Below are 17,716 nucleotides of genomic sequence, written 5' to 3' on the forward strand. Positions count from 1 at the left end.
ACAGAGGAATATGCACATACGTGTGCATACACATGCACACAGTTGATCTACTAGGTTAATGAGAACAACTAACTTTTATTGAGTTCTTACATAGACACTCCCCGATATCCAAAGGTTGTTCATCCCTGGATTCAATCACTTGGTTATTAAAACAATTCAGAAAAATATGTTGTGTTTATACTGAACATGTACAGACAATACAGCACAGCAGCAGCGTATGTAGCATTTATTATGTATGTTAAGCAATCAGAGATGATTTATATGCAGTTAGGGAATCTGCATTTCTGCAGATTCTGGTATTTGTGGGTGTTCCCTAGAAGCCGTGGCCTTTGGACGCGAAGAGGGTCACTGTAGTGCTAAGTGCTCTTTTTCGTACCGCGAACAGGCACTCTCAATCCCCACGAGGGAGGTACTCGTATTATCTCTATTTTACAAATGAATAAACTGAGGCAAAGGGAGGTTAAACCAATTTGTCTAAGGTCACATAGTTGGCTTCAGCGTTGGGATTTGAAAGGAGGAAATCTGACCCCAGAGTGTGCACTTTTAAACCACAATGCTCTGCTGCCTCCCATAAGGGAGGGGTCGTGAAGATGACACATGCTTGACAGATGCTGTTTTTGGAGGTACTTGTAGGTTCCTCACTCCGCATCAGAGTGCTCCCTGCTTGCTTTCTCCTCTCCCCACCTCCCCATCCCAACAACTCCCTCTGTGTTCTTCTGTCAGGGTCGAATCCACCTGCCTAAATGACCTGACACGCACATGCCCCCACTGCCTCCCACGGATGTGCTGTCGGTCGGTCTGTCTACATTCGAGCTCACCTTAGCTACAGAGGTATATCTGGCCCCAGCTACTGATAGTATCTTTCAACTTCTCTTGTCATTTCATCATTAAGTTGCTGTTATCGCATGTTTTTTATGCCAAGGACAGCGAACATGAAGAGTTGGCTACATTGTAGTTTCTCTCTGTGCCTCCGATTGCCTATTGCGAACCTATGCAAAACCCTGGCTTCTCTAAAGAGCCTTTCTTCTATCACCTTGAAGATGTGGGTGTGGGTTAGATCCCTTCAACTTGCAATAGTCTATATTTATTTACCTTTTAAAAATTGTGTATTTGTGTCTGCCTGAGAGTGTGTATGTGCACCACCTAGATGAAGGAGCCTGTGGAGGTCAGAAGAGGGTGTGGAATTTTCTGGAACTGGAGTGACAGGTAGTTGGGAGCCACCATGTACTATTTCCCTTTTTGCTTTCTATTAGCTTTTAGGATTCGGAGGGTTCAAGACTCTGCACACGATTTATGTACCGAAGATATGTGTACTTTTAGTTGGGAAAATAATTCCTGCAACGTCTGTTCTAGACTTGAGCAACTTTTAGAAATCTTATTCTCGGGCTGGTCATGGTTTTAGTGAGGGCTCTGTGCATTTGCTCTTTTCAGAGTGAATTTATAAAACAGACACTCAGGTCCGACCTGCTCCCTTTCCCCTTTCGGAGATCTAATTAACTCTTACTACGCCGTGGGTCTCTTTAATGACAATGAAATATAAACATTCTTAACCTGAGAGTTAACTGACGGCAGTAGGACCTGACCGGCCTACAAGAGTCATGGAGGGCTACACACGACAGAGTGTGTGTTCTCACAGGCGTCACGGCAGGGGTGTTAGTGTGTTTATCGAAGGGAAGATTCCCTACCCCCGGCTATGGGAACTGTGTCGTTTACAATATGTGCTCAGAATTACTACTTCAAAAATCTAAAACATTCTGAATCCCAAGGGTGTTGGCTCTGATGGTGGGGCGGGTCCTTGAACTCTTCACGTGTTACAGAACACCAGAGAAGTCTCCACTTCATTGACCTCTCCTGCATCCCAGCCCTGGTTCCCATGAAGCTGATGCCATTGACCACAATTTACTGTTTTATTTTTTTTGTTTTTTGAGACAAACCAATCTCAATATTGACTTAGTTATGAGTTTTGGTTAAGTTTGGTTTATTTCATAAATTCGCTATTCATACCATGGTGGCTATGTTTTAGGTATTATAGTAAAGTAGAATTTTTTCTATGATCTCTTCTAATTGGTTCCTTTTTTAAAAAATGTATATTAGTGCCCTGTCTACATGAACAACTTTATGCCAGAAAAGGGCATCAAATCCCTCCAAATAGATGGTTGTGAACCACCGTGTGGTTGCTGGAAATTGAACTCAGGACCTCTAGAAGAGCAACCATTGCTCCTAACTACTAAGCCATATTATGTATTAATTCTGCCACCAAGTCTTCATTTATTCTTTATTAGATCTCTCGGATTTTTAAAATGTTTTATTAAAACACTATTTATGGTAGCTGGAGAAATGGCTCAGTGATCGAGAGCTCTTACTGCTCTTGTGGAATACCTGATCCCAGCACACATGTTAGCTGGCTCACCTTGACCTGTAACTGCAGCTCCAGGGGCTCCCATATACATCTGTGTGTGTATGTATAAAATTTAAAAAATACTCTGACGCACGCCTTAAACTCAGCTTCCAGAAGATGTACATGTAAACGTAAACACACACACACACACACACACACACACACACACAAAATCTTCATTCCTAAGTTGCTTTAAATTTTAGACTTCAAGCAAGTGGTGTTAGCTGGTTTTTAAGCTGAGGTTTGCTGTGTAGCCCCAGCTGGCCTTGAACTCGAAACCTTCCTGCCGCAACCTCGCAAGTGTTGTGGTGACTGTCACAGCACTGCAGCACCTAGCTGTCAGTGCCTTTCTTGCCTCACCTGGTCCTGGCCTACAGCTTTGTCTCTGAAGAACTCTTGGACCTCTAAGGCTTTGGCTTTAAGATGAACTGGGACACACCTGCTAGAGGCTATGCCCTGTTCCCTCCTTGGCATATTAGCCCACATGAATAGGCTTGATGTTTTCTGGAAGCACCTCCTATATTTAGGTGTTTCTTTGGAGCACATGACGTCGTTTCTCCTATTCCATCTGAGAAGTGATACAACTTTTTATTGACCATCAGTTTGCTTATTAATCCCTACAGTTGTGTTGACTGGACATTTTATTATTGACTTGAGATAAGGTCTCACTGTGAGTCTAGTCTGGCCTATGACTGGTGCTGTAATTGCCTTCCTGCCTCATCCTCCCAAGTGCTGAGAACTATAAGCATAAGCCACCACTCCTGTTGATCACACATCTGAAAATTAAAATATAGATTTAAATGCTCATGGGAAATGCAATAACAACAAAGACACACAAAAAATGATAGAATATACGATATCATTGTGTTCCCTTTATCCTCCTCTTGTTCCTCTTCTTTTAAATATATATATATATATATATATATATATATTTACTATATATACAGTATTTTGTCTGCATGTGTGCCTGCAGGCCAGAAGAGGCACCAGATCTCATTACAGATAGTCGTGAACCACCATGTGGTTGCTGGGAATAGAACTCAGGACCTCTGGAAGAGCAGCCAGTGCTCTTAACCACCGAGCCATCTCTCCAGCCCCCATTCCTCTTCTTTTTGCTAGGAAACTGGGAGGAATTCGGATGCAAAGTTGTATGTTGACCAGCCATAAGTCCTGTTTCTCAACCTTCCACAAGGCAGGTCCTTTTCTCTTAACCCCTACATGTCCATTGTGTTATGAGAGACATGGGAATCAATTTTCCTCTCTCACTCACAGGGCACATACCCTTCGACTTTGTCCCTGTTGAGACATGATGGCTAGGCCTGTGGAAGGCTTGGCTGTATCCCCTGACTGTTAACTGACCAGGCCCCTCTAGAGGCCGAGAGGTAAACACTTCTAGCTCTGCCATTTTAACCCGTTGGGAAGTCTCTGGGCTGCCCCTTTCTCTGTACCTACTGCCCACGATTCCTGATGAGGTGGCACTTTCCACAGCATCCCTAGGCATCCTCTTGCATAGTGTTTACTCATCTTCATCTCCATTATGAGGATATCCCACAGACCCAGATTGGCATCTGTTTCTTGGGCTTCCTCTAAACACATCTTGGCCTCCAGACACGGAACTCTTTGCCATCTCCCCGCCCTCTCCGGTACTTTCTGTTGTTACACTGAGCTGGAAAATGCTGAGCTATAGTAGAACTTGAATTAGTTAGGTCAATGACATTTCCCGAAGGTGCTCAATTGAAGATTGACCATATCATCTATATATCGATCGTTTGGGAGCGCCAGTCTGTACCAGGAAAAGACCAGTGTCATTATTCTGCGGGACAGATCACTTGAATTGACCCCAATTTTCTGCCCACCTTCGAACCCCTTCACTTTTCAAGTTGACATAACCTATAACGATACCCCCTTCTAGTCAGCAAGCTTGCAGTGCCTCCTGTTTACTCTAAATAAAATTCACATAATCTGAATAAAATTCATAGACACTGACACCTACCTATATATACTTAAACTTTTGTCTCTTTTCTCAGTACTGGAGATCAAATTCAGGGCTGTACATGAAAAACAAGGGTCCATCACTGAGTTACAGCCCCAGCCCTTATCCCTTGTTTGTTATTATTGGTTTTGTGTTTCTTCTCTCTCTCTCTCTCTCCCTCTCCCTTTCTCTCTCCTTCTCTCTCTCTCTGGGAGGGGATACTGGAGGTTGTTCCAGGACCTTACCACTGAGTTCATCCCAAGCCCTATTATATATTTATTTTAAAGCAGGGTCTCACTAAATTGCCCAGGCTTGCCTTAAACTCACTTTATAGTCCAGGGAAGCCTCACACTTTGATCCTTCCTGACTCAGCCTCCCAAGTAGCTGGGATTACAGGCATGAACCACCACACAGGTCTTTTGGGTTTTTGTTTTGTTTTGCTTTTGAGAGATAGTCTTGATTAGCTCAGGTTAGCCTCGACCTGTTGCCCAGAGACCTCTAACTCTCTCACACCTCTAGCCTTTGTCTCCCAAGTGCTGAGATTACAGGTAGGTGCAACCAACACATCAAGTCTTTAAAGTCAGTATGAAAAGTTAACTTTAAAAGGAAGAAGTTAGTTATCCTGTAATATCATATATTTAGTGTGTAATTGCTTTGGCACAATTACCTGGAAGTCAGAGGCTGAAATCTTTGCATAGTAACCACTGAGAATTGGGTGCCCAGAAATTAGATTCGGGTGTTGTTGTGGGTGACTCAACATACCTGAAAGGTGATACTGAGACTCATGTCATCCTCCAAAATGATGACCAGTTCTTGGTAATGTCCCAAAGGATATGAAGCAGGATATCCTTTCAATTTACATGTTAATAGCATTCCTGGCCAATGCAGCATCCAGCCAAGCCGTGCTTAGGCTAAGTGTGGTGGCGTACACCCGTGATCCCAAGCTGTGGCAGGAGGATTTCTATTGGAGGCCAGCCTGGGAGACATACTGATACTCTTGCCTCAACCAAACCAAAATAAAAACAACAAAAATCATGCAAAAGGGACTGGGAATCTGTCTCGGGGGCCTTGTGCTTGCCTAGCAGAATAAGGCCCTGGATTCAATCCCCAACACCTCAAAACAAATATAATTATGATCATAATTTAGTGTGTTCTTTTCCTTCAAACACTCTAAAGTCACATAAAGACAGCAGAATGCTGGCCAACGGCTTCCCCCTTCTCAGAACCTGTAGGACTACTGTGATGTCAATGGAGTTCATTTGGAAGCCATGGCCGATATGGAAGAGCCTGGCTGTGCTGAGCCTGAACCCACTGAGTCACGGCTTCTCCACACCTGTCTTCCTCATCCTTCTCCTGTCAGTAGAGGCTGACTTTGTCACTCACACAGATGGCCCAGCAGAGTGCGACTGATATTACTCAGCTTTATTGCACACAGAGGGATATTAAAGCAGTGCTGGGCCCTCTCGTTAGCTTCCTACTGCCTGCCAAGACAAGACTTGAACCTGCTGAAGGGTAAGAGGCCTAGGAGTTGTTAATATTGTGAGCTCACTGAACCGTTTCAACCGGCACTGTCCTGGGACCCTGGAGAAGTAGGTACCTTCAGGAGTCTGGGGGCAGGATTGTGCTGAACTCTTTCCATGGAGACTGATTTCTTTTTCTTTTTGTTTGAGATTGTCATCTTTGTGTGTGGGGGAGGTAAAGGACAAGTAGGTGAACAAAGATGAAAGAAGGGGACATTCCAGATGGAGTTGGGGGGATTCTGAGCAGAGACACCAAGAGGCTAGAATATGTGTTGGAGGGACAGCTGGTTATGGACAGCCTGGTTGGTATACGAGACAGGACCTAATGGTTTTTGCTTTGTTCAACAAAATCCTATTAAGTACTGTGTCATGGTAGATATTTTTAAAAGTAGCTTCTGGGCCAGCTAAATGGCTCAGTGAGTAAAGGCACTTGCCACCAAGCCTGGTGACTTGAATTTAACCCCAAGGAGCCCCATGATGGAGGAGGACTCCTACTTGTCTTACTTTAAATCACTTCATCCTGTTGTCTTTGTTGATTTGTTCCTTTCAAGTTTTCTGGTCACTTCTCTGGGAATGTCAGTTCTGAGTATTCATGCCAGCCACCATTCGTGCGGTGTCGTCCCCGGGAGGATGGGATAATGCCTACTAGGTAGCATCATGATCTAGATGTCTCCTGGCCTCTCTATCCCAGGGTCCACTTTTGCTCCCCCACCCAGGTGTCCCACATACGCTCACTTTAAATATGGACCCCAGAAGTGGCCCTCTAGTAGAACGGAGAATCTCTAGCCATGCTGTTTGTGTTGCAGTCCTAGCCCTGGCACCACAGTCCGAAGAAAGTTTCTTATGGCCTCTCTGGGTCTCTTCTTATATAGGAGAGGCAATAGCTGTCGCTAACTCACAGGATTTTTGTAAGCACCAAGTGAGGTCACATGTGGCAAATCCCTGGAGCGACGCCCATCGCTTGTGCTTTGAAAGTATCGGCTATTATTGCCGTTTCATTGTTTGGGTGGGGGGAGGTTCTCCTCAGCTTATTCTCACCTGCCTTCTGTTCTCAGGAGGTCCTTGTGGCTCCTTCTTGTTTTCTGGTGCTGTACTGGCTTGAATTGTTCCTAGAAAATGTCTTTTCTGCCATGCGGAGGGCCACGAGGAGGGAGCTGCTTGCCCTTGGGCTCCGGCCCTCCCACTGATTGTTTTCTCCCTGCGCGCCTGTGTGTTATTATCTGTAACCGATACATGGAGGTCTACAGTGTCACATGCATCAGCTCATGTCACTAGCCTGGCCCAGGACGGGGCGTGCCACTCGGTCTGAGTCACTCAATGCTGCTGTGCCATGGGCAGGACTAGGTGATGAGTTCCTTTTTCAGCCTCCTCGGGCCGGCTTGAGGCTGCCTTAATGAACGTAATGGGTCCTCTGTTTCCTTTGTCAAAAGGAATGTTAATTATTTTCAGCAGTCTAATTATGTGGCTAATGAGAGGCTGACTGAGATAACATTGCCTTTAATTACTCTTGCCTAACTGCTGTTTGGAGCCATAATTTGAGCGTGTTGCAAGGCTGGGGTGCTGGCTCAGTAGATGGAGCTGTCCAGCAAGCAGCCAAGGGAGGGGCCGGGATTGCTGAGTTCATGGCTCTTGATGAAGGTGCCTGAGGTGGCTGGCGTTGGCTTTGCCAAGTGTTTGACAACCTCTCCTGTGTGCCGTCAGTTAAGAGAAACGGGCCAGGTGGGATCAGGTGAAGGCAGACAGTGCATTCAGGGTTCCACAGATGAACCATCACTCTCCAGTCCAAACCTGGCACCCCAGTCTACCTGCCCTTCAGGCTGCTCTCAGCCCAAGTTCCTCCTCCTTGGAGGACATACCCCCTGCCTTCCCTCCAGGTTGATGGATGGATATAGCAAGTGCTGTCTAGAACAAGGGAATGCAGAGATAAGGAACCTGTGGGCCAGAGAGCTTCCTAAAATAAATTTGCATTGCACCCTTTCCCTCTTTACCCAGGAGAAATGTCATGTGCTCTGCCTACCTTCTGACCCCTACTGCTGTCAGATTTATTTTGGTTATGGTAAATAAATACCATAACTGTGGTATGGTATTGTGCTGTGGTTATGGTATGGTCCCTTTCAAACCTTGCTTGGCAGGCCCTTGGGAGGTGGCTCTCTTGGGCCTACAGGTGATCTCCAGTAGCTCATCCGTGAGGAATTGTTGTCAACTATAAATGGCCTGTTGCTATAAGCAGACCTCCATCTTTTATGAGTGGTGTGTATGTGTCTGTGTGGGGGGGTAGGTACTGGTAGGAATAATTTTTTAGCCATAGACTTCAGCAAGTCTTCTAACCTCTTTGAAATTCATCCTCATAAATCACTGGGGCGTATGTGTGTCTCATAGACTTGTGTAGAGTAGATGAGATGGCCTGCTGGAAGCTGTCTGGCATGGAAGAGTAGCGTTGGCTGCCTAGACCTGTTTCTGGAGAATCCAGACATATGTTCAGAAGGCCAAGAATCCCGGGGCCAAGGAAAGGGAACTCGATGTTAGCCAATCTGGAGCAGGGCTCTCCAGTGCCATTTCCTGTGACAGCGGAAATAGTCCACGCCTACTGTCCAGTATGGCAGACAAGGACCACATACAGCTTTGAATCCTTGCCATGTGCCTAGTTCATCTGAGAGCTTCGTTTTTCAACTTCATTCAACTTCATTTTTATTATTTATTTTATTTTATTTATTAACACTTAATCTCCTGTGTGTAGTGACTATTTATTTGGGCAGTCTATTTTTGGAATTTTTAGAAAAGAACAAATTTCTGTACTGAAGCACACAATACCTGTCTGCACTCTATGCACTACCATAAAGCTTGCGAGCTTCGGGCAAGGGGCTGGAGGTTGAGACACACAAACACACACAGACAGAGAGACAGAGACACCGACCTCTAGTCACTGGTAAGAAGCCCTTTATTCAATAGCACCACGGAGGCTTATATACCCAACACTCGGGTGGGTCAGCAGGCGAAAACCTTATCCTCTGATCCTCAAGGCCAAGGCAACACGTGCTCAGGAAGCAGAGCTGGTAAACAACTTTGACACAGCTTTCAGTAGCTCAAATAAGGAGGAAAGTAAAGATCTCTAGCATGGAAGAGCAGCTGGAGGCCAGGACTCCAAATGGTCCCAACATCTGTACTACGTGTTCTTAACTTGCCCCTTTCTCTGGTCCCCGTGAGGGCTGTTTCCAGGGGATGGTCAAGGTTTGCTAGGCTAGTTTTCTTCTCTACCAATTGAAGCCCAGAGAATGGCCAGAAGGGAGATTTGGAATGTCTGAAGTGACAGCTCTCCTGCTCAAATTAACTCACCATATTTGAGGTCTGACCTCTCTCCTGTTCTCCATGATTACCTTTCTGTCTGCAAGGCACAGAGCCGCCGCTGTTGGAGCAGTATAGGTGGACGTGTGGATGTGTGGGTCTCGTGCCTATCTTAGGATTTTCCTGATGGACAGTGACAGAAAACTCATATTAACTTCGATAAAAAGGAATATTCAATAGCTGGGCGGTGGTGGTGCACGCCTTAAATCCCTGCACTTGGGAGGCAGAAGCAGGTAGATCTCAGTGAGTTTGAGGCCAGCATGGTCTGTCCACAAAGCAAGTTAAAGGGCAACCAGGGCTACAAAGAGAAATTCTGTCTTGGGTGGGGAGGGGAGTGGGCAGCAAGAACATTTTCATTAAAAAAACTATTAGTTTATATTTAGTATTGTGGGGCGTGGTAAGGCTACTTAAGCTCTTCTGATCACAGGCAGATGGAAGGGTAGGCCATCAATCAAAGTGTTACATTTGTCGTCACTTAATAAACCTGTCCTTAGTTAAATGGTAGCTGACAAGGAACCAGTGCCTGCCTGCAAGGGGCATTTCTAGCTGGTGGACCACTGCTTGGCAGGCAGGGATTTTGCTTGACTGAACTGGCACTGCCCAGCACACTGGGTACCTTGTAACAAGGGGTGGGAATTGTCTGGTGAGGAGGCAAGAGCATTGTGTGAATCACACTTCATACAATGCTGGCCCACAGTGAACTTGAATAATAAGGATTCTTGGCCTAGGTAGAACTCTCTGGGGTGGCTTAGTGATGGAGGCAGGGCTCGGCACCACACTGCTAGGCCAGTCTAGCTGTGTTTTTTTTTTTTAAAAAAAACAAAACAAAACAAAAGCACCTCTACTTTCTGAGGGGGCCCTGTTGCTCCTGAAGACCTAAGGTACATATACTCTAAGACCTCGACAGTGATGGGGGTGGGACAGACAAAGTCCTGAGCACTCCGTAGGGTTGTAAGGTCGCTATTTTTTTCTCTTATGACTGACAGGAGGTGGCTTGCTAGAGTCATGAGATGGGACTTCTAGAGCCCCTGGCCGTGACCTGATGGGATCCGCATTGGGGGGGGGGGGGGATTATGGATGAAGGGAGGCTAAGGAGTTGCTTTTACTGTAACACATGCCTAGCTCTGGGACAGCAGCCAGGCAGCTAATTAGAAAGCCCAGCAGCTGTCCAGCTTTTCAGACAGCAGGCAGGAGCGACCAGGTGCCAGTGAGTATGGTGGGAGGGAAGGAGAAGAGGTTGTGTGGGGGTGGTCAAAGCCCACATCCCCAGGTGGACTAGTTGGGCAATCAGCGTTTTGATTAGCGAGGGAGACCGGGAGGGGCTTGCTGAGGCAGAAAGGATTAGATGAGGAGGAACCAGAGAGGACAGAAAAGTGACAGGACAAAGAGTCCTTAAGTTAAAGAGAAGATGGGGGTGAGAGAAGGAGCAGGCAGGGACATCCAGAGCCCAAGTCCAGAGCAAGGAGCCAAGTGGAAGGCCAAAGCCAAGTGCATCGTGGGGGCAGCTGCCATCTCTATGTGTGCACCTCCCATTCACTTCCCTGGGAATAACGATACCCTGTCCATCCCGTAGGGTAACTTGGGCTCCAGTTGGATTTGTAGCTTTGGATGGTTACTCAGTGGTTTGGGAACCTGCCGAATCCTTGGTGTTTAGGACTGGTCTCACTATAGAATAAGCTAACACAGTTGAATGAGCCCCTTTGGTTACACTTGTTTTCACTAATGAAATGCTTAGGGTGGAGCCAATCACCAAAACACCTCATGACAAAGAGCTTAGAGGGTTGGGCCTAGTTCTAGCCCTAGCCGGCAACCTCTCAGAGTATAAAAACTCTTGACAATCACATCAGCATTGCTGTGTTCCCGGTTGCTCAGAGGGTGCCAGGAGTGCAAACTCCACCACTTTTACCTCGCTCCGCTTATTTCTCCATCCGGTTGCCCAGGTCAAGGTATGTGTTTCTGTGAATTCTATGAAAATTCAGAGCAAATGAATCAGGTGGAATCAGGGGGCCTGGAAATAATGGTTTGTCGTCAGTGGTCAGAAGTGTTGGTGAAAACCTGCTTGTGATTGGCATCTGAGGTGAGACAGCCGTCTGGGACTGAGTCCTGAAATCTGTGGGATCTGGCATCATCTTGGTGTAATGTGAGGGTTAAAATAAACTGTTAGGATAAGCAGTGGGTATCTGTGGAGGAATCTCTGTGTGTGTGTGTGTGTGTGTGTGTGTGTGTGTGTGTGTGTGTCTGCTCTGTGTGTGTGTGCGCGTGCTCTCTCCGTCTGTCCGTCTGTCTGTCTGTCTGTCTGTCTCTCTCTCTCTCTCTCTCTCTCTGTGTGTGTGTGTGTCTGCTCTGTGTGTGTGTGTGTGTAGGGAATCCCCCAGAACTGGTTAGAGAAATATTCCATATTGATAGTGAGAGTGGTTTTGTTTGTTTTGGTGAATCATCAATTTTTTGTAAGTGGGCTTGTGGGCTTGTTTTTTTTTTTTTTTTTTGAAAAGGTTTTATGTGAACTTCATAAGTAGTTGAAGAAAGCCTTGAACTCCTGATCCTCCTGCCTCCACCTCCTGAGAGCTGGGTTTATAGGCAAATGCCAAGCTCGACTTAGATAGTTGATCTTTATTTTTTTTTTTCTGGGAGATTTGGGAATTTCTCAGGGGAAAAGCCTGCAAATGAAATGGTGTTTTTAGACCCCTTTCTGGCTCCCTTTGAAGGTCCCAGGCCATGAAGATGGAGTAGGCGAGGGGATTTAGGTTCCAGTCAGAGAAGCAGACTGAATCCCGCAAGCCCAGCTTACCCTAAATAGTTACAGAGGAGAGACTGGTGCAGGGGACTTTCCTGCCAGCAACTGCTGGTTAAACCTCTTCGGGAAATGAATCCTTATGAGAACTGACTGCCCGTGCACACGGTAGAAGCCACAGAATGGGTTTTGTTATCCTCTGTCTTGGACCTACTCGACCTCTGCCTACGTAGGAGCCTGCGGTGTCCCCAGGGATGCCTGCCTTGGGACACTGTTCCCAGTATGGCTCTCCCTGTGTGCTTTCCAGACCCAGGCCACCCACTCCCAGTCTGTGATGATGCTTGGACGCAGAAGGAGAGGCGCTCACCCCTTTGCTCCTCCCATCCGCAAAGACAGCCTTGTAGAACCCTTTTGATGCTGTTTTAATGGGAGCGTTCCTTTTCCATGAAGGCGCCCTAGATATTAGAGACAAACTCCAGGCATTGCTAGCTTTGGTTAATACCAAGCTAGATGACTCCATCAGCCAAGAATTCCACAGGATCCCTCTCTCGTCTGCTTATCCAGTCATCCAATAGAAGACCTGCGGTCTCCAGGAATTCACCCCGTGGCAGGGGAAAGAAACAGGCGTGAGTGAGGCTGTTTTCAAAGGGGATGACATGTTTGGGGGAAACGTGGTCAAAACCTTGTGGGGGCGTAATGCCAGGATGACCCAGAGGAAGGCCTCACAGAGCAGCAGTTGCAGTAGGAGGTGACAGGCGGCAGGGGAGGGTTGGAGGGGTGGAGGCTTGAGGCTGAGTAGTGATCCCTGATTCTTCCATCTCCCGGGACCACCTCAGGCATACCGATGGAGAAACTGAAAAGAAATTCTTGTATGTGTGCAAAATAACTGGCCCTAGGACGGACTGAGTAGATGACACTATGGAAGACCTGAAGAGACATGGTCCTTGAAGATGAAGTTCAGTAGGGAAGCAGCTTGAAGGTGAGGTATACAGGGCTTCAAAGGCGTGAGGTGCCCAAGGCCTGGATTTGAGTCAGAGATGTAGATTTGACCAAATCTCTTAACGTCCTATGCCTTAGTAGCTGTCCCCACCACCACCTCCCTGCTCCACAGCTGTCCTAAGAGAATCATGCAAGTTGACAAACTTGAGAAGGTCCAACTCTGTCTGCATATCGGCTGCCGTGATAGCACTTGGCACGTTCACACGCTGCCCGGGCTTCTGACTCGGGCTACGTGACCCACAGAAGAGCCCTGGAGCTTCTATGCCCTGGATCCTGCTCCTGAAGGCCCAAATGTGCGAGGGATCTGGGGACAGTCTGTGCCCTTGTGGGAAAAGGTGGGACGCCTGTGACCCCTAGCATCTTATCCACCCCTGAGAAAAAGCCAGCAGACCAAGAAACAGGAGGCGTTCAGTCAGAGGGGGATTCCCAAAGAGACCCGTTCTGACCACCGCATGATGGTGTCATCTGCCGGCTGTGGACTGCTGCAGCAGCAGGCTGAAGGAGCAGGATGTGGTTTTTGGTTTCTGTTTCTGTTTTGACATGTGCTGTTGTTGTGGCCTGCTTAGGCCCCAGAAAAGGGGAAGTGCACACAGGGAGGATCGAACTCCCCAGGTCACATGTCACACGGCAAAGGTGGAGGATATGGAACAGGCCTCCTTAGGACTTTTTCCTAAAGGTGATAGGTAGGTGCCAGGGTGACCTTTGCCCCCTCCCCCAGTCAGGCAGGCTAGGAGAGGGGAGGAAGATGAACAGGTGAGAGAGGGCTGAAGTTCCCGTTTATGGAGGAATTGGGGAGAGGCGGGCAAGGCTGGGCATAGCAGCCTACACTCAGCCACAGCGCAGGCCTTCACTTTCTCTGTGCAGAGGCCTGGGGACCAGGGAAAGAACAGATGTGGGGACAGGTGTGCCCCTAAGGCAATCTTGGCAGGGTACATTTTAGGCCCCTGCCCTCAAATTTGTCAGCAGTCTGTGGCCTTACAGGTTGTTGGCTCAGGTGACAGCGGGAGAGGATTTGCTTCCGCTCAGAGCCTCTGGACGGGAGGAAGATGCCTGAGCATCAGTACGAGTCGGTACCTCTGTGTTCTACCCATCTGCTGGGGCGACAGTGCCACCTCTCAGCCACCCCTACGTAATTGTCAGCTTTTAAGTGGCCACCTGTGCTGGGCAAAGTCCTGTCTGGGGGTCTGCATAGACAGCGCTGTATCAAGGGGCGTGTGAAGGCAGGACTGGTACCTTCATTTTGGAACAAAATCATTCTGGAGTCTTCATGAAGAAAATGCTCGGGTCTGGATAGTCTCGCTAGCCAAGCCTGTAATTCTATCTGCTGGGAGGGGAGGATTGTGTATATCTTTGTAGTAATATGGGGCGGCAGGGCTGCGTCCCCCACACCCGGCCGCCCACATGGCTAGCTTATGCCCCCAAATAATTACACAGACACTGTATTCTTTTAAGCACTGCTTGGCCCTTTAGCTCTAGCACTTACAGGCTAATTCTCACATCCCGATCAACCCATCTCTAATAATCTGTGAGAACCGGTCTTACCGGGAAGATTCTAGCCTAGTCCATCCTGGGTCGGAGCTTCATGCTGGGAGCGGGGCATGGCGTCTCTGCTGAGGCGTCTGCTCCGGAGAGCAGAGCTGTCGAGACTCTGACCTCACTTCCTCTTCCTCCCAGCGTTCTGTCCTGTTTTCTCCTCCCACCTATCCTCTAACCAATAAAATGGGCCAGGGCAGTGCCTTTATTAGCCAATGACCTTCCTCCATCATTTCCCCTTTTTCGGTTTAAACAAAAAAAAAAAGGCTTTAACTTTAACATAGCAAAATTACATATAACAAAACAGTTATCAAGTAAAAGTTACAATAATCTTTATCATAACTAAGGAAAACTATAACTATAACTAACTATTCTTAACTCCATCAAAGACTCCAGAAAGATATATTACCTAAGTAATATACTACCTTAGTAATATACTAAGAAACTTCAAACTCTAGAAATGACAAAGACATCTCGCTGCCTGGACAGTCACCCAAAGTTCTTTTGTACCGTTGGGGCATCCATCTTCAGCCTTCAGGCCCATGCTATCCAGCAGACATTTCCATAAAGCAGGAAAATTCAAAGTCAGTTCAGTCACTATCTGTTGTGTCCTGCAGAATGTCTCGCAGACTCTTTCAAAATGAATCAGGAACCCCGAAAGATCATCTCACCTTAGGCAAGTTCAGTAGTCCTCTCTCTGTGGGTTCTCTGTGTCCAGTTTATGCAATAGTTCAGGCAAGAGCAGTTTCTTGCCCAAATGGCTATCAAACTCCATAATGATCCTCTTCGATGCCCATCTTCCTCTCGAAGTAGATTGGTGCCGCCAGGAGCAGACATGTCTCATTGTCATAAAAGTCCTCAGTTATTAAAACATTTAAAATGCCATATTCTATAATCTTTGAAAAATATGAAGAATGCCTATCTAAAATATATCTATGCACATCTAGAAAATATTAACTAACATGATTACAAACTTGATTATTATTTATGATTATCCATCAACAACCTATATTTCCTAATTATACATTACATTTTAATAATGAACTACACAATCACAACACCTTAATCAATATCAGAAATACATATACATATAACAAAATTGACCGTAAATCTCTATCAATAAAGCAAAATCTATACTAATGCAAATTATTCATACCTATATCATATATCCCCCTTTAAAAGTAAAAGAACGTTTATAAACCATATTTGGGAACATGGGCGCAGATTTTTCTCTCCAAACTGCTTCCTGCTGAATGGGGGCGTCGTTAATTAGGTCTTTCATAGTATAACCTGTGTGCTAGTTTTATCTCAGTTGGCAGTTGAGCAAAGCAATTTTCTGAAGGCCTCACACCAACCCTTCAGGAGGGCGTGGTCCATCATACCAAATCGGAATAGAAGAAATGAACAGCGTCTCATCTTCTGTGAAAACAAAATAAACTCCTTTCCAAAGTATCATATCCTTAGATCTTAATTCAAAATATCTATGTTGGATTAGTTCAGCAGCATTTATAAATAAATATCTTTTAGCATCTGTTGCTCCTTCCTCAGCATTTAAATAATTTAAAGAGAGCATAATAGCATACAGTATCAAAATTCTCTGTTTATTTTCCATCTTTGTACAGCTTTGTTTTAACCTCTATTTCGTTTATTTTTACTTTTAACTCTTTGCTTTTTGAGACAGGTTCTCTGTATCTTTGACCTGAAGTAACTCTGTAGACCAGGCTGTCTTTGAACTCTCAGAGATCTGCCTGTCTCTGCCTCCCAGGCATTCAGGATTAAAGGTGTACACTGCTACACCTAGAACTCACAGAGATCTGTTTGTCTCTGCCTTCTAGGCACTGGGATTAAAGGCGTGTGTTACCACACACAACAACTCTCTTCCTTTTTTTTTTTTTTTTTTTTTACTTTAGGAACTTCAACTTTTAGTCTGCATATATTTTTAACACACTGTAAACCATTCAGAAATTTTCTTTGTCTTTGAATCTCTCTTTACTGTATATCTCTCTTTTTCTGACCACACGAGTCTTTAATTTACCAAGCAATATCAGTAGGATTAAAGGCGTGGCTTTGCCGGCTGGATCCAGCCCATTCCTTAGCTTTCCAGCCTCATGGCTGAGGTACTGGCTGTAGCCAGCAAGCGAGCTTCAGCAGCCTATGCTTGCAAACCACACAAACCGCCTGCGTAAAAGTGTCAGAGTTTGTCCTGGCAGGACAGCCCAGAAAGCCGGCATTTTTAAACGGCGCAGCTTTTTTCCTGCTATGGCTGAGAACCAAAAAGCTTTTCGTCAACACCATTTAAGTGTTTCGTGGCAGGACCTCTTAATGAGCTGCAGGGTTTTGCAGCTAAAGCTGAGTCAGGAAGCTTTTCTCATATAAGGCGCTTGCTTGCCTCTAGCAAGCAGAGCAGACCCGAGAACACAGCAAGTCTAGTTGCCATCAAACAAATCGTAGCACTTTACTCCAAATGCTTTATTCAAAAGCTCTGTCTCCCGCAGGAGCCAGACAGAGATCGCAATGGCGGCACAGCCCCAGGAAGTGGCGCTTTAAAATGACACAGCGTTTTTTTTCTGCTACTGTTGCCGAATCAGGAAATCTCTCTACAGCACGCCACCAACAAACAGCAAAAATCTGTGTTAAACTCTCTTTCCCTTATTTTTAAGCCTTCTCAGGTTTTTTAAGTGGGTTTAGTTGTTCACACGTCTGGGCGCCATATCTTCCTTAATACAGACAATTTTTTAAAGATCTGAGGATATAACTCAGTGGTCAAGCTCCTGCCTAGCATATGCCAAATCTTGGGTCCAGACCCCAGTATTGTAAAAATGAAAAAAAAATGTCATGGGGATATTAGTGAGAGACTAGAATGTGTGTGGTAAAAGGCCATATGAAGTAGGATTCATATCGGCTATAGCCAGTTCTTACCATAAACAACCTCATTAAACATGAGATAAGTATTATGGCAGTGGGTTGTAAGGTTTGGGACTTTCTGTTGCTGTGTTTTGTTTCTTGGACATGGTCTCATCTCATAGCCCTGACTGACATCGAACTTGGGGACTTTCTTGTGCCTAAGTCTTCTGCATGCTGGGATTAGAGGGTATACCACCAGGCTCAGCTCAGGTTGGGGGAGGGTACTCGGCACACTTTCTGCTGTCCTCTGTTTACTTGTGTGATAGATTTAATTCTCTAACTGCTAACCCAAATATCCTGTGTTGACTGCCTTCCCT

At 46.1% G+C, this 17,716-nt stretch overlaps 1 protein-coding gene across 7 annotated transcripts in view; it reads left to right on the top strand.

Annotated features, from left to right (window-relative positions):
* The window catches only part of Tmem229b (transmembrane protein 229B), a 60,184-nt gene that overhangs the window by 18,411 nt on the left and 24,057 nt on the right, over positions 1-17,716 (top strand). The window lies entirely within an intron of this gene.

The sequence above is a fragment of the Microtus oregoni genome, unplaced genomic scaffold (assembly GCF_018167655.1).
Source record: "Microtus oregoni isolate MIOR12 unplaced genomic scaffold, Mior012 000009F_ref0000495, whole genome shotgun sequence".
In the NCBI taxonomy this organism is placed as follows: Eukaryota; Metazoa; Chordata; class Mammalia; order Rodentia; family Cricetidae; genus Microtus; species Microtus oregoni.